The sequence below is a fragment of the Kogia breviceps genome, chromosome X, assembly GCF_026419965.1.
Source record: "Kogia breviceps isolate mKogBre1 chromosome X, mKogBre1 haplotype 1, whole genome shotgun sequence".
Lineage (NCBI taxonomy): Eukaryota > Metazoa > Chordata > Mammalia > Artiodactyla > Physeteridae > Kogia > Kogia breviceps.
The window spans coordinates 119,655,235-119,681,830 of record NC_081330.1 but is presented as its reverse complement, the minus strand read 5'-3'; the positions used below and the strand labels follow the sequence as shown (position 1 = coordinate 119,681,830).

Sequence of the window (26,596 nt, the reverse complement as noted above, 5' to 3'; positions counted from 1 at the left end):
CAGCCATAAAAAAGAATGAAATAATGCCATTTGCAGCAACATGGATGGACCTAAAGATTATCATACTAAGTGAAGTAAGTCAGAAAGACAAATACTATATGATATCACTTACTTGTGGAATCTAAAATATGACAGAAATGAACCTATCTATGAAACAGAAACAGACTCACAGACATAGAGAACAAACTTGTGGTTGCCGTGGGGGAGAGATGGATTGGGAGTTTGGGATTAGCAAATGCAAACTATTATATATATGTATAACTGAATCGCTTTGTTGTACACCAGAAGCTAACACAACATTGGGAATCAACTATACTTCAATTAAAAAATAATAATACATGGTTCTTGTCTGTGCACGTGTATCCTAATAGCACAATGGGAATTTATGGAGAGGCAAAATAAATTGGAGCCTGGAGGAATCTGAGCGGTTTGAGAGCAGGTAGAACCTGAACTGGGCTGTGGATGGTAACAACAATTAGGGCTTTTTGGCATGTATTTACTACTTTATGGCATTTGATAGTCTGGATCTCCTTCAAACTGTCTTCCCTTCTTTTCTGTCACACACTCCCAGTCTTCCTACTCCCATTGCTAGTCTCCTCCCTCTGCAGTATTTTTGTTTTCTTTAACATTCTGCCTTCGGCCACCTTCCTTTTTCTGTCCTTGCGGTAATGCTTTATTGTTTTAACCCTAACCCTGAGCTTCTGGAAATATGCCTTTCTCTCTTCTACACATCCACAACACTTCATCAGTGTCCCTTTTACAGCATTTCTCTCTCTCTCTCTTTTTTTTTTTTCCACTATAGTTGTATACATACATTCCCTCTACTGGACTGTAACTTCTGAGAGCAGTTTGCACCTTTGCAGTACTTAAAGTATCTAGTATATAGTTTTGTGAGTAGTAAGTGCCACATATTTTTCTTTTAAACTTCTTTCCCCAAACTCAGCCCCTCTTCCAGACTTTCCTTTTTCTGTTCATAGTACTAGAGTTCTTCCTTTAATTCCACATTCTGGTTAGCAAGTTCTGCTGCTTCTGTCCTCAAAGTGTTATTCATAGCCACACCCTTCATTCCACTCTCATGCCAATTAAAAAAACAAATATTGAGGGTATTACATTCTAAGCACTGTGTAGGTGCTGGAGATACAGATATTACAGATCCAGTCCCTTGTTCTTAGAATACTGGTGAGGCAGAGAGAGACATAGTCTGGTACTATCAAGACTATGTATGTCATACCCTTCTCTGTGCTGGGTGCTACTGTAACACAGACCTATTACAGTCCTTTTCCGTAGGCTGCTCACCTCCAAGGGGAAGAGGCCTAGTAAGTACAGCTACTGGATTTCCTCCCAGGCTTTAGCCTTCTTTTTTCTTCTTCTTCCTTCCTTTTTAAGATCTCACATATAAGTGATAGCATACAGTGTTTGTCCTTCTCGATTTATTTCACTTAGCATAATGCCCTTCAGTTTCATCCAAGTTGTTGCAAATAGCAGGATTTTCTTCCTTCTTCCTCTTTCATCTTCCTCCTTCTTTCTCTTTCACCCTTCCTCTTCCTTTTGGTTCCTGCCTTTGTAACTTGACTGTGTTGAGTGCTGTGTTCCTGTTGCCTTTTGCTATGGGAACTTGTGTTCTTTGCATGTCATTGATATCACTAGCTACTGTTTGAGGGCTTACAGTGTGAAGTGTGTAGCAGAATGAAAAACAAGACCCATTTGAAATGCTACTAGTTAAATTCAGCAAGTTTCAAACAGTTCTTTTTTGTTTTGTTTTTATTAGTTATCAGTTTCATGCATATTAATGTATATATGTCAATCCCAATCTCCCAATTCATCCCAGCACGACCCCTGTCCCCCCCCACCGCTTCCCCCCCTTGGTGTCCATACGTTTGTTCTCTACATCTGTGTCTCTATTTCTGCCTTGCAAACTGGTTCATCTGTACCATTTTTCTAGGTTCCATGTATACGCATTAATATATGATATTTATCAAACTGAGTTCTTGGTACCTGCAAAGTTCTTTTCTAGGCATCTCCATATCCAAAGGTCAATAAGTCTCCCATAATCCTACTCTAATTGATATGGAGACGCATATAATGATACAAAACCAAATATATTGTCACTATAATTACAAATAAAGGGCTGTGGGGCTTCTATATCACAGCATATCACATCCTATTTGGGTTGCAGAGAGGGGAAGACCCTCATATATGACTTCATGTAGAGGGGTTGCTGTATGAAATCAGTCAATGAAAGGATGTCAGCTGTGGTGGTTGTGTATGCCAGGGGAAGGGAATTGTTTGATGGAGTCATGGAGCAGGAAAGTATCAATATAATCTATACCAGGTGGTTCTCAGAGTGTGGTCCCAGACCAGCAGCATCAGCATCACCTGGAAACCTGTTAGAAATGCAAATTATTGGGCGCCACTCCAGACCTACTGAACCGGAGACTCTGGGAGTTGTTCCCAGAAGTCTGGGTTTTAACAAGCCCTCCAGGTGGTTGTGATGTGCTGAAGTTTGAGAACCACTGGTCTACACTTGCTTGGTCAGAGAAAAGTCAGTTGCCCTTTGCTTGAAGAGTAGGGTTTAAGAAAAGCAGTGATGAGAACAAAAAGACAGGATTACAATAGAGACCTTGAATACTAGAGTAGGAGTATGTAGGGGCCCCCCAGGGAACCATTTCAGTTAAGGAAGGGACCTGCTGGGGGCTTACTTTAGGAGGAGTGAGCTGACAGACTTTTATAGGGTGAATTAAAACTAAAAGATAATTAGAAGTGGTGAAGTAAATTAGGGGAGGAGTAGCCTTGGGAAATGAAAGGAAACTGCTGCCAAGGAGCAATGTGGCTGGATAAGCCTTGACAGCCACGTGGGTAAGTGTCCAGACAAAGGTAACTTCCTCAGAATAAGCTGAGGCTTTGAACCTGGTGTTTGCGAGAGCATGGTGGTGCCTTCTGACACAGTGTGGGCAGAGGGTAGAGATGCCACATGGTATGGGAAGTGGGATATGAGGGAAGGTAATTTTTTCTAAAAATAAGAATAGTTTCTTCCCCAGAATGATACAGGCTCAGTTTAAGAAACTCCATAAGGGAAGGTGAGGGCGAAAGCAAAATCATTTCGAATCTCACCTTCCAGTGAAAAGCAATACATTTTTCTATTTAAATATCTGAGTATCCATTTGCTTATTTAAACTTAGTGTTTTATACATAGAATTATATAATCCTAAAAACAGAATTCCTTAGGTTAATTGATCTTGAACACCTGTCAGTGTTACACACATGAGTGTACCCAGCTCAGTGTGTGTTTGGAAATTGATGAATTTTATATTTGAGAAACAAAAGGTTTATATAAGCAGCTAATTGTTAAAGAGTGCAGTTTCATTTCACATGGTCATCAAAGTCCTGTCCATATCATTTATTACAGAGGAAATCTGGCACAAAACAGTCTCAGATGTCTGGTATGCCGTTAGTCTAGGGAGAAGAACCCCAACTAACTGTGTGTGTGTGTGTGTGTGTGTGTGTGTGTATATTTTTTCTTTTTGTAATATGCCACAATTTTTATTGCAACGTGGCCATTTTTGTGAGGGTGGGGAGTTTGATCTCAAAAGCAATGTTCCATTTAAGACTCTTTTATACAGAAATTGCCATCATGACTGATATTCAAAATCTCTTTAGTGTTGGAAGACGTACATGGTAAACATAAAACTCCTATACTTATTCAGTAGTGTACACTCAATGGAAAACAAAAAGGCATTAATAACAGCTATTTCTTTTAAGAAGATGTGCAGTGGTTAAGGATCCGCCTGCCAGTGCAGGGGACACAGGTTCGAGCCCTGGTCCGGTAAGATCTCACATGCCACGGAGCAACTAAGCCCATGCACCACAACTGTTGAGCCCCCGTGACACAACTACTGAAGCCCGTGCACCTAGAGCTCGTGCTCAGCAACAAGAGAAGCCACCACAATGAGAAGCCCGTGCACCGCAACAAAGAGTAGCCCCCGCTCACCGCAAGTAGAGAAAGCCTGCATGCAGCAACGAAGACCCAACACCACCAAAAATAAATAAATAAAATAAATTTATTTTTAATAAAAAGAAGATACACAGGTATGGGAATGAACACTGAGGTAGGTACTAGGATAAGTTGATGACACAGTTAACACAACTTAATTGGCATTCCTTTTGGAGTAAGGGATTAAACTCTAAAAAAAAATGCTTCCAATGCATAGTATTATATCCATGCTGCCATATCACAAAAAATAGGCTTGCCAAGGCAGGTGAGGTGTAGGAATGCTCAAGCCTCACAGAACTTCAGTGAAGTGCAGCTATAAACAATACTGAGTAAAGTTTACCATCTCACCAGTGGATAATACTTTCAAAGCATTCAATTAGCTTAACCCTTTGTAGTGTTCTAAGCTATTCACATTGAGAATCACATTCATGGTAGTGCTTGCTGCAAGGGAGGCATAACCAGTTGTTTTGGCTAAAATATGATGGGAAGGCATTCCTTGGGTTCTACATACAAGTAACAGTATTAAACAGTCTAATGGCAATCTCTTGATAGTCTGCTTACATGAATGATATTTCCTTCATTCATTGTGTTGGAAAGACCCAGTGGGAAGATGAAGGAAAAAAAACAAAACCTAATACTATTCCAATTGACTGAGCTGGAGAAATGGAAGCTTGCTTAAGATCCAGATGGCACTTGTTTATAAGGGTTTTCCTTCAAGTGAAACTTCTGCCTTGCCTTCCAATTTCTCTCCAAGTGTTGAACGGTCCTTTATATCATCCAAGCCATTTACTTGCTACTCATGTTTAATACCTGTACATTTCTTTTTAATGGCATCTTTAGAGCTAGCATAAATCATCTTGCTTTTTTTTTTTCGGTATGCGGGCCTCTCACTGTTGTGGCCTCTCCCGTTGCGGAGCACAGGCTCCGGACGCACAGGCCCAGCAGCCATGGCTCACGGGCCCAGCCGCTCCGTAGCATGTGGGATCTTCCAGGACCGGGGCACAAATCTGTGTCCCCTGCGTCTGCAGGCAGACTTTCAACCACTGCGCCACCAGGAAAGCCCCATCTTGCTTTTTAAAGGTGCACTGTCAGGAGCCCAAGATCTGCTTTGCTTCCTCTACAATTATTTGTCTTTTGTCATCGCTTAAACAGAAGAGAACTGCTTTCTTTGTTTTTTTGATCTCCTCTTGTGTAGAAGATTTCCTTACTTTCACATCATTAAAAACGTTGATGACTTCATCATTCACTCTAACCAGAAGCCATAGTGCCCGTGGCTGAGGCTGCAGGCGGCTTGGCCTCCGGCGGTGTGGCCTCCGGCGGTGTGGCACTGTGAGGAGAAGGAGGGGCGGCCGCTCCCCAACTATATTTTAAGACGTAAAAGGTGAAACGTTGTGTCTTTTATTAGAATAGCAAGGTTATTCTGGTGTCTTATAAGAACCAATTAATATTGGACATAAAATGGTCTCATACATAGGCCAATAGTAAGTTCCAGAATTCTCTTTTTAAATATGCAGCTAGCTACCAGTGAATTTCTTAAGCAACAGAGATGTGGAATACAGTTTGCTCATTTCTTAGTTTTGTGAAAGTTTTTTTTCATTGACAGAATATACCATGTTCTATAGTATGATTTTTTTTTTTACTTAAAATATTATGGCCACTTTTCTGTATCACTAAATATAGTTAAATAATTTTAGTAGTGGTACGATTTTCCATTTATATGATGTGATATCCTTTACTTTTCAATCCTACATTGACTAATGTTAGGTGGTTTTTTGTTGTTGATTATTATGAATAGCACTGCAGTATACAACTTTGCAGTACCCATTTTTGTCCATTTGTCTGATGGTCTCCTTAGCATAAATCTCTAGAAGTAGGATGGATTTTTGAATCAAATGGTATTCATACATTTAAAATGTTGATACCTATTGCCAGATTACTTTCCAGAAACCTTTATATTCCTACCTCCTGTGAATGTGAGTTCACATTTTCCCAAAAAAGAGCACTAGATATTTGTCAGTTACTTTAATCGTTACCAGCCTGATAGTTTAAAAGAGATTTCTCTCTTTTTTTATTAACTTAATTGATGACTAGTGAGATTGAACAGGCTTTCATTGATTTATTAGACAGTTGTATTTCTTTTGTGAAAGGTCGGTTTATATCTGTTCTTTCTCTGTTTTCTCTTTGAGTGTTTACGTTATACTGATTTGTAAGATGCTACTACAATTCTGGGTCCAATTCCACTTCTGATCATCAACTAGGATTCTGCATCTAATTCCTGTGTGTGTGTGTGTGTGTGTGTGTGTGTTTTCCATACCACCAAGCAATCCTCCATCGTCAGCTGGGTGTCCTACAATTCAACTCAATTTTGACACTATCTATCTGGAGACAGCATCAGATCCCACAAGTTAAGGGCTCAGTCCTAAAGGACTGCCCCCCTTTTCTGATGCCAATCACATGTCCAGGTGGTCACCTGGGCTTCTGACTGGTTGGCTGCCGATTGGAGGTTCTAATGACCCCCTCCTTGTGTTAGATTAATTTCCTAGAGCGGCTCACAGAAATCAGAGAAACATTTTACTTCCTATATATTAGCAGTTTATTATAAAAGGATCTAATTCAGGAACCCGCCAAATGGAAGAGATGCATAGGGCAGGGTATGGGGGAAGGGAGGGGACGTGGAGCTTCCATGCCCTCTCTGAGACTGCCACTCTGACCAAATCTCCACATGTTCACCAACCTGGAAGCTCTCCGAACCCTGTCCCTTTGGGTTTTTATGGGGTCTTCATTACGTAATCATGATTGATTAGATCATTGACCATTGATGATTGAACTCATTCTCCAGCCCCTCTCCCCTCCCCAGAGGTAGGGTGGCAGTAGGACTGAAAGTTCCAACCCTCTGATCATGTGGTTGGCTCCACCGGCAAGCCACCCCCACCCTTAGGTTACCTAAGGGCTTTCTAAGTCACCTCATTACCATAACAAGAGACACCTTTTGTTGCTTTCATCCCTTAGGAAATTCCAAGAGTTTTAGGAGTGCTGTGCCAGAAACTGTGGAACAAAGACCAAGTATAAGTATGTATTTCTTATTCTTGTCACAATACCATACTAACATATTAAGGCTATTCAACTTTTGTCTCTTTTTAAATTATTATTTTGTAAATTAAGAGGTGTACATACTCATTCATTGACTTTTTTCTTTTAAATTTTTTTAATTAAAAAAATTGAGGTATAATTGATTTACAATATTATATTAGTTTCAGGTGTACAACATACAGTGATTCAAAATTTTATAGGTTATATCCATTTATAGTTATTATAAAATATTGGCTATATTCCCTGTGCTGTACAATATATCCTTGTCGCTTATTTTATACATAGTTGTTCATACCTCTTAATTCCCTACCCTTATCTTGCCCCTTCCCCTTCCTTCTTCCTACTGGTAACTTCTAATTTGTTCTCTATATCTGTGAGGCTGTTTCTTTTTTGTTATACTCACTAGTTTATTTTATTATTTTTTTAGATTCCACATATAAGTGATAACATACAGTATTTGTCTTGCTCTGACTTACTTCAGTAAGCATAATACTCTCCAGGTCCATCTGTGTTGCAAATGGTAAAATTTCCATCCACAAAACAAAAAGACAACCTACTGAATGGCAAATGATATTACCAATAAGAGATTAATATCAACAATATATAAACAGCTCATATAACTCAATATCAAAGAAAACCCAAGCACTCTTATTAAAAAATGGGCAAAAGACCTGAATAGACATTTTTCCAAAGAAGACATAGAGATGGTCAACAAGCACATGAAAAGATGCTTATCATCGCTAATCATCAGAGAAATGCAAATCAAAACCACAATGAGATATCACCTTATACCTGTCAGAATGACTATCATCAAAAAGACCACAAATAACAAAAAAATGAAAACAAAAGTAACAAAAAACCTAAAAATAGAACTACCATATCATCCAGCAATTCCATTCCTGGGTATATGTCCAAAGAAAATGAAAACATTCAATTGTTTACAATGTTAAATCTCAAGAACATGGAACATCCCTTCACTTATTAAGTGTCCTTTAATTTTTAAAAATACTGTTTTCTTTAGCTTTCTATGTAGAGGTTTACCACTTTTCTTTCTGTTTTTGATAGGAATTTGATATTTTTTGATGGTGTTGTAAATGGTATTAAAAATTCATTTTCTAACTTTATTGCTGGTATATAGAAATACAGTTGATTTCTATATATTTTATATCCCTCAGCTTTGATAAACTGATTTTTTTCAGATAGTTTATAGCTTATTTTGGATTTCCTATATGTACAGTCAATAATGTTTTTTCCCTTCATTCCCAGTTGTCATATTTTTGTCCAGTTTGTCATATTTTTGTCCAGCTTTCTACTTGTTTGCAGTGGAACGGTTTGCCTGAATTATGCAGGCAGCATTATTGGAGGCAGAAATTTTTCTTAAATAAAAAATTCAAACTGTATTCCATTCTTATTCTTGAATTGCCTTTGAATTTAAACCCAAATCTCTGGGTACTTCAACAGCCATGAAGCCCAGAGAAAGGTCCTAGTATCTTTTGAGACATCATTAATGTTCCTAAAGGCTATATAAACAGATCTTATAAAAATCTTTATTTTAAACCTTTAAAACTTAGTTTTAGTGGTGAGAACTCTTAATGTGTATCCCAAGGACTTATGTATGAAAGCTTATCAGTAGTTTGAATAATTCCTCAAAGTAGTGGAGTCACTAGTGAAGCCACAGTGTACCTCTCATGTGCTGTCTTAAGCATCATTCCTAGAAGCCACCCACCCGAGGTAGCCCAGGGAGCTCTCCACTCTGCAGAGGGCATTGGCTTGCCAGGGTAATGCCATGTGGTGCCAATAGAGACGAATTGCAGGAAGAACTCTTGGAACCGCGTGGGGAGAGAAGTGGCATATGAGTGTCAGTATAGGGAAGTGTGTCAGATAGTGTTTCATGGAGGAAAATTCCAAGTTGACTAGTAACTTGGTGGGTTGCAACTGAGGGATCAGAGTCTTGTTGCAGCTTGTCCTCTGGCAATGTCATGCATACCTCTCTGATCTGGAGGAGTCTGTGGGCTACTGTCGGTGAGGTAGTCAACAGATGCTGAGGAGTCTCAGCAAAAAGTGATTGCAGCTTAAAACAGACCACCTCTGCAGGCTCCTCTCCACAGGGGAGTCTGTGCCATCCTGGTTGTGGAATTTCAATGGTAGCAAAATGAAGCTGTAGTGGTGGACCAGCAAGAGGCAATTATGACAAGCAAGGGCTCTATTGACTATTTTGGGAATTATGGGAATGGGCAAACAGAAGCTGCAGCTGTAATTACTGTCATGGAATGAAATCCTCACCACCACCACCACCCCTTTCACAACACTTTACGCGTGATGGGTGTTCAGTTAATGTGGTATGTGTGCAAATTGTCATTAGACTTTAGAAAACTTTTAGAAACTATTGCAAGTGATGATTCAAATGTGCTCATTAAAAATATTAGTGTCTTTAACCAATCTAGCAGGTTAAATAATTTTATTATTCCTCTAGATTACAATTTTTAAAAGATCAAGTTTAGAGGAAAATCTTGTTCTAACTTTGGAGCATGATATATTCGAATTCAATTTGCAGTTTTCTATCTTAAAAAAATAGCTGTAATTATAAACAGCAAATGGATGGGGTGTGAGACTGGTTTAAGTTAAAAAAATAAATATTGTGACCTTAATAATTCAGAATGCTCTGTATTCTTTTCAAAAAGTATTGACACTGTAAGTAAAATTTATCTTTATAGTAAATGTTTTAGGATTCTGTAGAAAGCCACATAGAGTAAAATGCTACTTATTTCTTTTCCCAGTGGTGTTTTACTGAGTCATTTTATTAGTTGTATGTGCCTTTTTTGAGTTGGAAATTTATACAGGGGGCTAAAGAAATCCTTTCCACCCAAAATATAAATTCTATACCATTTTGTGGGTAGAAGCCCAACAGTAGGCCTTAAGTAAACACAAATGCTAGCTTTTACAGTTTTTAATGTGTTTTTATAGAATAACACTATCTTGTAAAATAGTCTGTTTCTCAGTTTTTCTAAATGGAATAATTTTAAACACTCCTTAAGGATCTTCCTTTCAAATAAATTATGAGGTGACTCCTTTGTAAAACAAAGGTTCATTTATTAGCATGAATAATATTTCCTGGTCTTTCCCTCTCCACTCCATGCATATTTTAGCTACTTATAAAGCTGGGTTTTCATATATAGTAATTTTTCTCAGTCACAGGGAGCACTTTAGAGATCGGTACCTGAATCTGGTATTTAATTATAGTTTTTACTTATGGCAGTATATCTTCTCAATTGTGAGTTGTTTTTATGCCCTTGAATGTGGTAGGCTAACTATAGGATATCTTTTTTTTTTTTAACTGTAGGATATCCTAATGTCATAGTCATGAAAGAGATAGTTGATAATTTATAAAAGCTGTATAAAAATGTATGTTAGGCTGTTAAGGTTAAGTTCCAAATAGAGCTTGGGAAATCTTTAGAAAACGTGACTTTAAAAAATATATATATTGTTGAATCAGACTTACTAGCATCTAGTTCAGGCCTTGAGTGCTTAGTATATATTTGTTTCTTTTTGGGGGGAAGATGTTTCTAGTGACTACTTGATACATTTTGTATTTTTATAATTTTAAAATTAGAATTCATGGGCCCAATTCACAGAATTCTTAAAAATAATTAATTTTTAGTCCATTTGTCTCTTCTCTTAGCAAGTCCCCAGATGACAAATTGATTAAAACAACACTTAAGTAAACTGAAACATTAACACTTATTAAAACAACTTGGAATAAACAAATACTATAATTCGGATTATTTAATATATATTTTTATGTGCTATATGTAGGAAAATAATTAAAGATGAAAGTAATTGAGCAGTCTTTTTTAGGAATCACTTGATAGAAAGCAGAGAACATTTCCCACTTATAGAAGTGAATGGATGAAGTGTACCTGGTTATCTCAGGAAAAACTCAGCTTAGTATTAAGAGGGAAATGGCTTTCAGTCATTCAGTCCATTCTGTCAGTACTGCTGGATTACAAATTAATTGCGGAATTTTGAATATATTGCTCAGGATTCAGTATGAGAAATTGAACCACTGTGAGTGTTATTGAATAAGGGATTTATTATAGTACTCAGACTGTATATGGATTGTAGGAGTTGCTGGGAATGTGAAAATCAGGAAGCAGAAGGATCAGAAAAATAGTCACTAATAGAGCCTCCTGACTTACTGGTACAGGCGTGTAAGTCAGAACTTACTGGGAAAATTTTAAGAAGCAAGTGTATACAGACATCAAAGTGAGAATGCAGAGAGGATGATCCTGGAGAGGTCTGTTGCCTCTGTGTAGCTATTGCTTCCATGGGTACAAAGCCCAGTCAGGCATCTGTTGTTGGGTCTTAGGCCACTGTTGATCAGGTGAAGAAGAGCTGGACACAGAGGGGTAAGAAGAGAGTTGAGGACAAGCTGAAACCTGCCCCAGGCACCTCTGCATTTATTATTCTCACCATGTCTCATCATAAAGACCTTCTAAGAGTTTGGCCATCTCTAACTTGGTGTACTATACAGGGAAGGAGATTCTGGGAAACACAGTTCCCAGGCGGACCAAGTTCACAATAGAATGATCTATTGCATTATGCTTCCCATTTTGGTCTGCTCTTTCAGATTCATCTCATCAGTAGATGATGAGGATGATATAATACGTTGAGCCTCAAGATTTCCATTTCCTTATGGTATTTACTGAGGAACTGTTCATATGCTATTATCACTTGAGGATTTAAAATGCTGTACTTTGAATAACTTTTCTTCTTTTTCTTATTAACACCGTGGCTTTTTCCTAATGTATTCTATTATAATTTCTCTGTACCTTATTTACTGATTTTTCTCTTTGTTATTAAAGTTTTACAATCCCAATAAATGAATTACAGGTCAGAAAATATTCAAATTTTAGAGAGGAAAACAGGTACAAAATTTATTTTTAAAAAATATTTATTTATTTATTTATTTTTGGCTGCGTCGGGTCTTAGTTGCGGCTTGCGGGATCTTTCGTTGTGGCAGCGCGTGGGCTGTTCGTTGTGGCACGTGGGCTCCAGAGCATGTGGGCTCTGTAGTTGGCTGCTTGCAGGCTCTCTAGTTGAGGCGCGTGGGCTTAGTTGCCCCATGGCATGTGGGATCTTAGCTCCCTGACCAGGGATTGAACCCACGTCCCCTGCATTGGAAGGTAGATTCTTAACCACTGGACCACAAGGGAAGTTCCTTATTTATTTATTTATTTCAAATTTTAAATATGAATAACTACATACTCTTTGGTGAATTTGGGATTAAAAATAACCGAGTATGCCATAAGACTTTCTGCTGACTTTCTGAAATGTTCATTCTTCATTCTAGTAATGGTGAATACAAGGAGATGACCTTTTGCAAGAGATTTTAATTTGAGAATGTCTAGACTCTTTGAAGTGCAGAGCCTCAAAAATTTGTCAGCTAGGTTGATACATTCAGCCAGCAAAATTAAGTGATCTGCTGTTCTCAGACTCCCACTACATCCTTTGTGCTCCAGGTCTGCTTTCTGTCTCTGCAGTGCATGTGTAACACTTTCTAGTTGATTTTTTTTTTTAATGGATGATCTGTCAGGGTAAGGGAGTTAAGGACATGATGAAAGATAGAAAGTGCTGAAAATCGTTTTCATTTATCTCCTTCCTACAGTCGGTAATGGGGTGGGGGTTCATTTGTCTATTTCCCATTTAATTTTCCTTTGTTTCTTCTCTAGAGTTGGAGAATCTCTTCTAATTTCTTTTAAGAACATTCACTGATAATGACTGAAGTATTCTGGAGAGTTAGATGTACCTCTCAGACATAGTCTTAGAATACTTTTTAAAATTAATTTTTGTTGCAGTATAGTTGATTTACAATGTTGTGTTAGTTTCTGCTCTACAGCAAAGTGAATCAGTCATACATATACACATATCCACTCTTAGATTCTTTTCCCATATAGGCCATTACAGAGTATTGAGTAGAGTTCCCTGTGCTATACGGTAGGTCATTAATTAGTTATCTATTTTATATATAGTCGTGTGTATGTGTCAATCCCCGTCTTCCAGTTTATCTCTTCCCCTAGTTCTAAATAATAATCTTCACTTGCCTCCTTCATGTTTTCTTTATTCTTTGATAGCAATTAATTGATAACACTTTTCTTTGGAGTTTAGACTCAGTAACTCACGTCTTCTCTCTGTATTTTATCTTTTGAAAATGAAGCCTCATTTTATTTTCCATAACTCAGGAAGAATACTTACCATTTGTAGTCCTCTGACTGTACTTTGTGTGTGTCTTGTTTCTGTGGTTTCTTTCATGAAATCTTATAGGGCTAAAGGTAATTGAAGTGCATTTGCTTTCCTCCACATCAAATAAATGCTTTACAAATATACCTCAGCAATTCTGCTTATAGATGGCTCTTTGATTTGTCAGTTCTTGTTTTTTGTCTTGGTACAACAGAAGATGATTTATTTTATAAAGTAAGTTGAAGGTTTCTTTGCTTACAAGAATGTAAATTATCAGTAATGTTGATAGTGCAGTGAAATTTTAGAAGTGGTTCTAGATTTAGCATAGTTCTAAATTGTTCAGGCTGAGTAGAAAATTTTCCAATGATATTGTTTCAACTTAATAAAATAACAGTGCTTTGCAGGTAATTTAATTGTCATCAGAACTGGCAAGACTAAAATATTGCTTGCTTTAAAAATGTTTTATTTACTTTAATAAAAATATTGCTCTTAAAATGCTAATGACATTTCATGAATCTATTATTCCTTATGGGTCTTGACATAAATTACTTGTCTCATTTGGGGAATTTCTTTAAGCACAGGCTCATAACTGAGATGATAAATCCCACTTTCTTGAGATATTAGCCTTCTTATTTCTGTCATCTGTTGTGTTAAATGAATCTTATTATTTAATTACTAATAATAGTTGCTTTTTTATTACATGGCTACTGTGCATCAGAGGCTCTACTTATATAACCTTGAATCCTCACCTGTAAGTAGGTAGTGTTAGTCCCTCTTAGTGAATGAGAAAAGAGACTTAAAGAGGTTAAATAACTTGCTCATGGTCACATAATTAGTAAAGGTTGACACCCAGATGTGTTAGTATTCTCAGAAGAATAGACAGAAAGGTCCAGGTAGAGGAAGGGTTTGTGCCAGCAAGCAGTACACTTGGCCTGATTGTTCATCCTCTTAATTAGTCTTGGATTATTGAAATAACATTATTTAATCTTCTAAGAAGGACATATTAAAGTGTAGAAACTAAAAGAAAATTCACTTTTGATTTTAAAAATTATTAGGATATGTTAGCTTATGTTAACAGTCATGCATATGTTTGCATTATTCAAAATAGATAATAGACAATTTAAAAAATGTATTTATTTATTTATTTATGGCTGTGTTGGGTCTTCATTGCTGTGCACAAGCTTTCTCTAGTTGTGGGGAGCAGGGGCTACTCTTCATTGCTGTGCACAGGCTTCTCACTGCAGTGGCTTCTCTTGTTGTGGAACACAGGCTCTAGGTGTGCGGGCTCAGTAGTTGTGGCTCGCGGGCTCTAGAGTGCAGGCTCAGTAGCTGTGGCGCACAGGCTTAGTTGCTCCAGGCATGTGGGATCTTCCCGGACCAGGGCTCGAACCCGTGTCCCCTGCATTGGCAGGCAGATTCTTAACCATTGCGTCACCAGGGAAGTCCCAATAGACAATATTTAAATTCAGGATGTGCATGGGTTTCTTTAAAATATTGAATCCTGTGTCTATAATTAAGTAAAATGGGAGTTACTTCAAGGAAAATGATGATGCCACACTGAAGAGCAGGCACCATTGTAACCAGGAAGTTGTCTAGTTTTCCCACCTACTCTGTTGTGAATGGGGAGAGGGCCCTTCAGTCAGGCTAGAGCAGAGCTCCTCCTCAGAAGCTGGTTAGGAGACTTTGATATAAGCTTTGTTTCCTCATTCCTATAATGAATGGGTCTGGTTTATTCTAGCTTTAAGATTCTCTGATTCCCTGAAGAAGAATATGGTAGTTTGTATTTCAGAGGGCTTTAGGTATCATATGTATGGAATTAAAAACACAAGTAATTAAGTTAGTACTGTGGAACTGTAAAGCACAATGTACTGTGGCTAATCCACATACAGATAGTAATTGACAGTAATATTGTTTACAAGTTCATTCTCTTGTCAGTTATTGTTATAAATATGCATAGTCAATTCTTAATTATTTAAGAATTGTTAGAGTGGTTTATCCCTGTATCTTTCTTTTAGAAATGTGGATCATTATTCTCTCTCAGTTGATAGGCAGAATAGAGTTGAAATGCTAATACAGAAATATAGTGGAGATGTGGTATCTAGTTTCCAGGAAATTATGTTTTATCTAAGGGAAATAGATATGTATGCAAACAATAAATGTTTAAATAAGTATGTAATGAATGTCATGTAAGTGCTGTATGTAAGAATTTATAGACTGGCTTTTTGAACTTTTATCATGGGAATCTGTTAGGTAATCTTAACTAAAAAAGAACGCAGAGTTTATAGAGAATAACTTCTAGCTAGGCTGAACAGAGAGGAAGTTATAATTTACTTGATTTTTAAAAAATTGATGGCTAATATTTCAGTTGGGAAAGACTGAGGGCAGGGATGGGGAAATGATTGGAACAAAGGCATAGAAATGGGAAAGTGAAAAGGCATGTTCTAGGTGTTGATTAGTAGATGTAGTTACTTTGGAGCCAAGGATTCTTATAGTGGAAGAGTGTGTGATTGTCAAAAATTATAGTTAGGGCTTCCCTGGTGGCGCAGTGGTTGAGAATCCGCCTGCCGATGCAGGGGACACAGGTTCGTGCCCCAGTCCGGGAAGATCCCACATGCCGCGGAGCGGCTGGGCCTGTGAGCCATGGCCGCTGAGCCTGCGCGTCCAGAGCCTGTGCTTCGCAACGGGAGAGGCCACAACAGTGAGAGGCCCGCATATCACAAAAAAAAAAAAAAAAAAAAAAAAAAAAAAAATTATAGTTAAATTCCAGGAAAGCAATTGCCAAAGGTTATAGTAGTTAATTTCAGATTAAGTAACATAACTGCTATGAGCCTAAATTTTCTCCTCTGTAAAATAAGGTCAGATGAGATGATCCCTAACCTACTTAATAGGTGTTCAGTAGGCATTTGTTGAATGAATAAGTGAGTGAGCAAATGAATGAATGAGTGAATGAATGAGTGTCTTTAGCTATTTTCCTTGACATCATTGCGTTAGAAATTTGGAATTTTGGTAGGCAGTAGGAAATTGACAATTTTTGATAGTAAAATGATATAACAACTTCAGTCTAAAAAGAATAAGTCATGGTCTTTTCCTATAAATAATGGTTATGTGTTTTAAAATTTGTTTCTTTCTGTAGGAGTCAGTGGATCCCTGTCTGGACTATGAGTTGTCAGGGCATTTTTGTTTTAAAATACACTTTCTTTCTTTCTTTTAAATTCATTATTTATTTACTGGCTGTGCCTCCGGCATGCGAGATCTTAGTTCCCCTCTGAGGGATAGAACCTGGGCCCTCTGCATTGGGAGCGAGGAATCTTAACCACTGGACCACCAGGGAAGTCCCTGTCAGGGCGCTTGTAACACTTAAAATATTGAGTCTTAAACGTATAAGTATTTTTGTATAAAAATATTTTAAAACTGAATGTAAGAGTTTAGAAACTTTTATAGCAATTTAACATTTTTACTGTATTTTACAGTATAATTTACATGGAATTTAAAAAAAAAACTAGACTATTATTCTAAATAGTTTGAGAATCTTTGGTCCGAATGATTCCAAAGTTTTTGGCTTTGGGTAGATGAAATGCCATGATTACATGAACTCACCTCTTTCCAAGGCATCTTTTCTAAGGATTCTAAAAGGATGTGATTATAATGTATTCATCTGAGAAGTGACTTCATAATGGAGCCTGAGAATACCCATAGAGCAAGTGATATTCTTGATGAAGCTGCCTTAAGTTGGAAATTAAGTTAAATCTTGAGATTCTTATATTCTCAATTTGTATGACTTATATTCCTTACTGTTGACCTGAAGTTCAACTTTGTATTCATCCAGCTATCCATGACATCTCTGCATTTTGCAGTATAAAACTTCCCATGATAAATGACAATTAAATGACCCCATAATTGTCAATCATGTAATATTGTTTTCCATATCCTCCTCTATATTCACAGTTTCAGTTATGCCCAGTAGTCAAGGCAGAAATTTTATAATCATCTAGACTTCTCCATTTTTCATTTATCAACTATTTTTAAATTGGCACTGTGTCTTTTGGGTACGCCTTCTAAAAATCTCAAATCTCTCCTCACTGCTGCTTTAGTTGAGATTTTCATCATTTTCTGCCTGGCCTGTCCATCAGTCAGTAGCTTTCTGATTAGTGTCTCTCCCCTAACCCTCTTCCTGCCTCCATGGTGATTTTTCTGAAACATAATACTGATAGGTACTCATCTGAAAAGCTGCTCTTGATTTCCTGTTGTCTATGGCAGTAGCCTTCAAATGTCTTGTGCAGCAGTTGAATCCTTTCTTAAAATACAGGGAAACATACCTGTTGCATGGCATACAAGGCCTTTAATGATTTAGTCCCTGCCTCGTTCCTGTCATTCCTGGACCTGTGCCCTAGATTTCAGAGAAGCTGAATGACTTGGGTTCTACAAACACTCCTTATTTTTTGGTTTCGTTTTTTGGGGGGCCTATTTTAGCAAGAACTTTTCCTCGAGTGCCTTTACCCTTTTGTCTGTCTCATATTGTGTTCTTGTCTCAAGATATCTCCTGAGTGATGAGTGTCTTTTGTATGCTAATGGATGACTTCTGGCAGAGGCCCCTAGATGACACCAGGATGGGGCCTGGTCACAAGAAGGACTAGCCATGATTAGAAGGTTAGAACTTTCAGCCCCCTTGTCCTGTCTCCTACCTCTGGGGAGAAGAGGGGCCCAGAGATTGAGTTCAATTACCAGTGGCCAGTGATTCAATCACTGTACATGCCTATGTACTAAAACCTCCATGAAAACCCCTAAACAACAGGCTTTGGGGAGCTTCTGAGTTGGTGAACACATTGAAGTGCTGGGAGGTGCTGGGAAGGTGACATACCCTAGGAGGTCATGGAAGCTTTGCTCCTCTTCCCTCCACCCCCTGTAACTTGCCCTTTGCATCTCTTCAATTTGGCTGTTCCTGAGTTGTATCCTTTATAATAAACCAGTAATGGTAAGTAAAGCATTTTCTTGAGTTCTGTGAGTCATTCTAGGGAATTATCAAACCTGAGGAAGGGTTTGTGGGAACCCCCAAATTTTTTAGCCAAGTCATACGGAAGTGCAGGTGCCCTGAGGACCTGGGACTTGTGACTGGCATCTAAAGTGAGGGAAGTCTGTGGGACTGAGCCCTTAAACCTGTGGAGTCTGATGTTAACTCTGCGTAGATAGAGTAGATTGTAGGACGCCCAGGTGTTAGAGATTCGATGTTGGAAAAGATGCCACATATTTGGTGTCAGGGTGACTTAACCTCAGTTTACAAATGGAAACAAACCAAAGCTTCAAGAGACTGCTCAGCTTAATATTAAGTTAGTATGTGGGAGAGAACTATAGCTTAAAAGTCCTCTTAACCGTACCTTCTTTTGTTTTGTTTTATTTTTAATTGTAATTTCCTTGAGGGAAAGAACCTATCTTTCTTTTTTTTAACATATTAAATTTTTATTATTTATTATGTGTTCAAATCTCTTGAACTTAATTGAATGCTTTCATCAATTAATGGCCTTGATAAAATTGCTTGTAATTTTGACTGTTCTTTGTTTGGTCAAAGTAGTGTTACTTATCCTTCTAAAGTTAGCAGGACAAACAGCTGGGGAAGTACAAGATCTTTAGCTTGATTTTTTTTTTTTTTTTGAGTTCCTTCTGTATTTTAAATAGGACACAAATATCTCTGTAAATAAAAATAACTTCCTCCCAACCCATTTGGAAAATATCCCAGACTTCTTTTTCATGCCTTGCAAAGTTGCTGCTGTCTCGTTACTATTTGTTCTTTCTCTTTGAAATAAGTGACCCTCCCAGGAATAGCTTAATCACCAGATGTTTGGCCAGCAGTATTCCACTTATTCTGGTTTTGTAGTTTTTCTGAAATAGGCTGAAAGGTAATCACTCCATTCCTTCCCTTGTTCTAAAATGATTTTACTCAATTGCTCTTGAAACTTACCTTGGTAAGTGATTTGGAACTGAAATGGAAAGAGAGAAGTTAGGCTATATATATTTTATACTGGTCCTTTATTAACTGACATTTATTAATTGAGAATTTTGACACTCATTTTCAGTTTGAGAGGTTCTGAGTGTTTAGAAATGAAACTGTGGGACTTCTAGCAGAGGATCCTTATTTTTTAACTGAGGAAATGAAAGTTGTCAAGGTCAACCATAAAGCTGATACTTTGCCTTGGTGAGAGAAACCCAGGATTTAGAGTCTTTCTGATGTAATTTTCAGTCTACCACGAATCCAGAGACTTGGTAACATCAGTTTGTGACAGCATTAACATTGTTTAGCCTGGAAGCAGCCTTTGTGAATCTTCCATGTTATTTGACAGTGTTTGAAATCACTTGATGTCTTCAGGACCAATAAACTCTACCATGTACTTTAAAAAAAAAAATTAATTTATTAATTTTTGGCTGTGTGCGGGCTTTCTCTAGTTGTGGTGAGCGGGGGCTACTCTTTGTTGCAGTGAGCGGGCTTCTTGCAGTGGCTTCTCTTGTTGCGGAGCATGGGCTCTAGGCGTGCGGGCTTCAGTAGTTGTGGCACGCTGGCTCTGTAGTTGTGGCGCATGGGCCTAGTTGCTCCGTGGCATGTGGAATCTTCCCAGACCAGGGCTCGAACCCGTGTCCCCTGCATTGGCAGGTGGATTCTTAACCACTGCGCCACCAGGGAAGTCCCTCTACCGTGTACTTTTATCTTTTTCAATTAGTAGATTTTTCAAACTTCCAAAAAATAGCAATAAACCTCATTTTTCAAATATATGACATATAGAATCAGTGTACAAAACAGATATAAGTGGTATTTAATTAGAATACAATCTTAAGTTTAGTTTTGATTTATTGGAAAATAAATCATCGAGAAAATTCAAATTTGTGAAATGCTATATTAGAGTATTTCACTTCCATTTCTAACTTAAAATAACTGAATGGATGTAACATAATTCATTTAATCAGGCCCCTCTTGATATTTAGGTCGTTTCCATTCTTTTGCTTTTACACACAATGCTGCAGTGAATAGCATATGCTTATCGTGTGTGTGTGTGTGTGTGTGTGTGTGTGTGTGTGTGAGTGTTTTCTGAGGATAAATTCCTAGGAATGTAATTGTTGTGTCATTAGAATATGTTTGTTTTTAGTTTTGAAAGATATCAAATTGGCCTCTAAAAAGTTGTATCTATCTATCTATCTATCTATATACATTCCCACCAGCAACATATGAGCAAGCTTATTTCCCTCATGCTCTCATCAACATGGTATGTTAGTTTTGGTTTTTGCTAATCTGAAAAATTGTATCTCATATAGTTTTAATCTTCAGTTTTTACTATATGTAAAGTTGAGTAACCTTTTATATGTTTAAGAGCCATTTGTGTTTCCTCTTCTGTGAACTATTTGTTCATATCACTTTGCCCATTTTTTTTTTTTTTTTAATAAAGAGTTTGTTTATTTATTTTGTGGTCCGTGGGCCTCTCACTGTTGTGGCCTCTCCCGTTGCAGAGCACAGGCTTCGGAAATGCAGGCTCAGCGGCCATGGCTCAGGGGCCCAGCCACTCCGCGGCATGTGGGATCTTCCCGGACCGGGGCATGAACCCGTGTCCCCTGCATTGGCAGGTGGACTCTCAACCACTGCGCCACCAGGGAAGCCCCACTTTGCCCATTTAAAAAATTGGGTTTCTTACCCCTCTTATCAAGCAATAGGAACATTTTATGTTTTAGGGTTCTTTCTTTTTGTGATGTAAGTTGCAGATTCTCTTCCTCATTTTAAAATTTCTCTTTTTCCTTTGGTTTTTGCCTTTTTCATCTTTATGGATATGTAAACTTAAACTTAACATGCCTAAAATGGAATCCTGAATTTCTTTCCTTCCCTTAAGCTGCTCCTTTTCTAGTTTTCCTCACATCAAGAAGCAGCACCCTCTATCTACTCATAGCCCAAGCCCCAAACCAAGAAGTTATCTTTGATTTCTGTTTCCCTCACTTCCCATTTCTAATCCATCCCCAGCTGTATTAGCTTCCCCTCCAAATATATCCTAAATCTTTCCATTTCTCTTCATATGTACCAATTTAGTCCATCCCACCCTTATCCTTTCACCTGGCTGGTTGCAGTGGCTTCCTAGTTGTTAAACCCCCAAATTGATAGCTCCCCTTCCAGGCACAGAGCTGTTCTCTACCCTGTAGCTTGTGTGATCTTTTCAAAATGCAAATCATCTGATTGTCATACCACCCCCTGAACCCATCTCCCATTCTTGTTCAGAACCCTCCAGTGGTTCCCTCTGTCTCATGATAAAGATAAAACTGCTTAAACAACTTGCTGTTTTTCCAGCCTCACCTTGTACTGGGTTATTAACCACCCAACCCTTGCCACCTTTGAGTCTCTTGTGTTTGCCATGTTCCCTCCTGACCTGGGACTTTTGCATAAATCATTTTCTACTGGTGCATCTCTCCTCCTCTGTAAGTTTATGTCTAATTGTCCTACAGATCTCAGCCCACTGAAAACTTTCTCTGGAAAAGCCAACCCTCACTAATTAGGTGGAAAACCTCTGCACAAGCCCTTGTAGAGCCTTATATCTCTTTTTCATAGCGCTTACATTTGCAGTTTTACACTTATTGTGTGATCTTTTGCTAAACTCCGTGAGGTAAGGGGTTTTGTGTCTTTCCTTTACCGATATATTCCCGGTGACTGTCATAGTGCCTGGCATATAGTTAACTCTCAAGACATATTTATGGAATGATTGCTTACTTTTAAGTTCTCAGGTGTGGAGTTTAAAGAATGTACTGGTTTACCCTTTCTGAAAAAATTTGACTACATTTGCTCTAGGCCAGTCTTTGTTCTCATCTTTTCCCTGTGGCTTTCCCAAGACCACTGAGATTCAGCAATCTCATCTCCAAAGTCTTAAAGCATTTCAGGTATGAAATGTATCTAGGCCAATGGTCTTGAATTCATTTGAAGCCTGTAGGTGTTCTTCAACAGTCTTGGCCTTCAGTTCCTTCTCTTTTTTTCCATCTGAAAGTCAGTGTTTTTTTTTTTTTTTTTTTGGTTGGTGGCGTTTTTTTGTTTGTTTGTTTTTTGGTTTTTTTGGAGTAGAGGACAATAACTTCGACCACATTTTCTTTTCTTTTTTTTTCTTTTTTTTTTTTTAATTTTTTGGTGGTACACGGGCCTCTCGCTGCTGTGGCCTCTCCCGTTGCGGAGCACAGGCTCCGGACGCGCAGGCCCAGCGGCCATGGCTCACGGGCCCAGCCGCTCCGCGGCATGTGGGATCTTCCCGGACCGGGGCACGAACCAGCGTCCCCTGCATCGGCAGGCGGACTCCCAACCACTGCGCCACCAGGGAAGCCCTAGACCACATTTTCTGATCCACATTAACCCAGCAAAATCTAGGTGGTTCCCAACTTCTGTAAGTTTGTTCTAAATTCAGTTATTTAGAATTTGGAGATCAGAACAAATTATCCCATAGAAACCATGATAAAATCCATACATTTTCATGCAAGTGATTTCAAAACCTTTTATACCAATAGTGCATCTTAAATAGTACAGTGTTAGTGTGAACTCTGAATTTCTGTGTTCCCACTTTAGTTGTCTTTTTCTATCTGAACCTTGAGGGCCTCAGATTCTCAGGAATGGCTGGGAGTTTAGTAGGGTTGGCAGTGCTAGGAGAAATATCAGGTAACTGGGTAGGAGATACATTGACTGGATTTCCTACCTTGTGGAAGGATTCTAAGGGTAAAGGGTGGGGAGGCAACCTACATGTTTCACAGTTTGAAATTTCTAAAAATTTATTTATTTATTTATTTATTTAATTGGAGTATAGTTGCTTTACACTGCTGTGTCAGTTTCTGCTGTTCAGCAAAGTGAATCAGCCATACGTAAACATATATCCCCTCTGTTTTGGATTTCCTTCCCATTTAGGTCACCACAGAACAATGAGTAGAGTTCCCTGAGCTGTACAGTAGGTTCTCATTAGTTATCTGTTTTACATATAGCAGTGTGTATGTGTCGGTCTCAATCTCCTAATTCATCCTACTCCCCTTCCCCCTTGGTATCCCTACATTTGTTCACAGTTTGAAAATTTTATGCTATTAAACTGTGTGTATTTTACTCATGATACTCAAGTATCAGTTTGATTTAGTGGGAACTGAATTCTAGAGAATGGATTGATGAATCAAATTACTCTTCACTATTGGGGGAGTAAAGCAAAATGAAGATCCTATTAAACATGTCAGGTGGTCCCATGAAGGAAGAAAACTAAATAGGAGTGAGGGGTGCATTATCTCCTCACTTAGAGTCAACATAGAGAATTCTCTGCAAGAGAGTAGGATGTTTTTTTCATAAGGCTTTGCTTTCCACGGAAATGATTTCTTTCTGTACATGGATCACTAGTTTTAAGATGCTTTCAAACCATTCAAACTCTCTTATTATAGCAGAAGTTTTGTCGTGTACCAAATTCATTCCTATCCAATTTCAGTGACAAAATGGCTCTCTCATTTGTATGTATAAAAACAGTGCCAGAAACAAAAACAAAACTCATGATTCAACTGATTTTGTACTTTCTTTGGGAAGAAGAAAAGACCCGTTGAGATGAAGATTATAATTTCAGCAACAGAGGAAACATTCAAGGCTCAGGCAGCTCTTAAATTCAATACTAATAATATATGAAATAAATTATAAGCGTTACATTTCTGTCGGTTCTTGTAGTTACCTGCTTGCCAATGCAGAGACAAGATTGCTTAATTCTAGGTGTCTTTCTTAGTGCAAGACAAATCCACTTTAAAAAGCATTCTGTTGTTTGTTTACAAAGTTAATGGTTAGTAATCAGAAACTCAAACGATTTTTGAGAGATTTTTAACAATCTTTTTGTTGGAGGGGACCTTAGAGGACATCTAATTTAGTACACAACTCTTTAATACCACGGCCAGGCCAGACTGCTTCCAGCGGGCTCTTCCTGCCCCCTGCAGGCCCCCATCTAGTGTGCTGTGCTTCGAATTGCAGATCTTTTCTGTTCCTTGTATTTATCAGGCTCTCTAAGACTCTGTACTGCCTTGAATGCTCTTCTCACATCCCTGTTCCCATGGCTGACTTTCTTTACACTAAACAGATTTCGATCAAATTTTACCTCCTCAGACAGGCGTTTCCCAGACTACCTTATCTACCTACCCCCCCCCCCCCCGCTTCAATCTCCAAAACTGTCTATCATAAGAGTGTTTTCTTTCCTTCATAATAATTGTCACTGTCTGGAATGATCATGTTTGTCTGTTTATTGTCTGTCTCCCCTCATTGGTTCCATGAGAGCAGGGGCTCTGTCTGTGTTGTTCATTGCTGTATCCCGAAGCATCTGTGGTGGGCTGGCCCACTCTAGGATCTGAAGATACTTATAGAATGAATGAGTAACCATTGATGGTTCATCATCGTCCAAATCACTACTGAGCTGACATCTGTCTCCTTTTCACTTCTACCACTGATCTTAGGTATTCCCCCCGAAATAACCCAAATCACCTGCTCTACTCCCTCTTTTTCAAAGAGTCTTCACACATTGGGATGCCAGTCATCTCTCACTGAGGCCTATTTTGCCCAGTTTCCTCACCAGCTCCTCCTCTGGCATGGTTTTGGAGTGTGGTCATCATCCAGGTTATCCATCACTGGGAGTTTTTGGTTTTGTTGTTGATACCCAGCACTAGACACATGGCAGTATGTGGAGCCTGGAGAGAGATAGTTCAGTTAAACTTTATTGCATAATGTAATATTGAAATGCTTTCTTTGATAAAAATTATCTTTTGCCTCCATATAAATGACCATGGAACTATTTATGTATGATGTCATTATCAAAATTACTCTGACTTCTTAAAAACTTGTTTTATTGTAGAATATAACAACATAGAAGTACGTAAAACAGATTTACACTCTAATGAATGTCTGTCTAACTTTCACTCAAGTCAAGAAATAGAACATTACCAGTGCCCCGGAAAGCCCTCCTATGTATCTCTTATCAATCTCAACTCCTCCCTAGAGATAATTAATATCCTCATTTTAATTTTATTTTTAAAAAATATATTTATTTATTTACTTTTATTTTTGGCTGCGTTGAGTCTTCGTTGCTGAGCTGGGGCTACTCTGTTGCGGTGGGCTTCTCATTGTGGTGGGCTTCTCGTTGCGGTGGCTTCTCTTGTTGTGGAGCACAGGCTCTAGGCGTACATGCTCAGTAGTTGTGGCATGCGGGCTCTAGAGCGCAGGCTCAGTAGTTGTGGCGCACGGGCTTAGTTGCTCCGCGGCATGTGGGATCTTCCCGGACCAGGGCTCGAACCCATGTCCCCTGCATTAGCAGACGTATTGTTAACCACTGGGCCACCAGGAAAGTCCAGATATCCTCATTTTTAAAAGAAACACTTCCTTGGTCACTTATTTTTTTAATAGATTTACCACTTACATATGCATATCTAGACAATACAGTTTGTAATTCAACTTTGCCTGTTTTAAAACTGTATGTAAATGAAATAATACTGTTTTGTTCATTTTCTGTTGTTTGTGATGAATAACCACAAGCTTAGTGGCTTAAAACAGCACCCATATATTAGCTCACAGCTCTCTAGTTCAGAAGTCTGGCACGGTGTGGCTGGGTTCTCTGCTCAGGATAGCATAAAGATAGAATTCAGTGTGTTGACTGGGCTCAGTTCTCTTTTGTCCTTGATTAGTTCCAAAGTTGATGTCCAAGATCCAGCTCTTTTGATGTCTTTATTTCTGTGTTTTCTATTTTATGAATTTCTGCTCTTAATTATTTCTTTCTTTGGATTTATTTTGCTGTTCTTCTATTGAAAACCTCTTGAGATAGATGCTTAGTTTATTTTTTAATATTTTGTGATATATGCATATATGAGGCTTTCAATTCCCTCCCTAAGCATTGTTTTAGCTTCTTCCCATGAATTTGTATTTTTGTTATTTTTATTTTCTAATTTAAAAAATTAATTAATTAATTAATTTTTGTCTGCGTTGGGTCTTCATTGCTGCGTGTAGGATTTCTCTAGTTGTGGCGAGTAGGGTCTACTGTTTGTTGCAGTGCGTGGGCTTCTCCTTGCGGTGGCTTCTCTTGTTGCAGTGCATGGGCTCTAGGCGCATGGGCTTCAGTGCTTGTGGCACGTGGGCTCAGTAGTTGTGGCTCACAGGCTCTAGAGCGCAGGCTCAGTAGTTGTGGCGCATGGGCTTAGTTACTCTGCAGCATGTGGGATCTTCTCAGACCAGGGCTCGAACCTATGTCCCCTCATTGACAGGTGGATTCCTAACCACTGCGCCACCAGGCA

General features: G+C 38.4%; 1 protein-coding gene across 4 annotated transcripts in view; it reads left to right on the top strand.

The window, feature by feature from the left end:
- The window catches only part of CDKL5 (cyclin dependent kinase like 5), a 173,334-nt gene that overhangs the window by 26,011 nt on the left and 120,727 nt on the right, over positions 1–26,596 (top strand). For 2 of the 4 annotated variants that reach the window (XM_067022939.1, XM_067022936.1), the window contains exon 2: positions 7,001–7,060. The exons of the other annotated variants lie outside the window; for them this stretch is intronic. The gene's annotated coding sequence lies outside the window, so the exon portion shown is untranslated. The remainder of the gene's footprint in view (positions 1–7,000; positions 7,061–26,596) is intronic. 4 annotated transcript variants of the gene reach the window in all.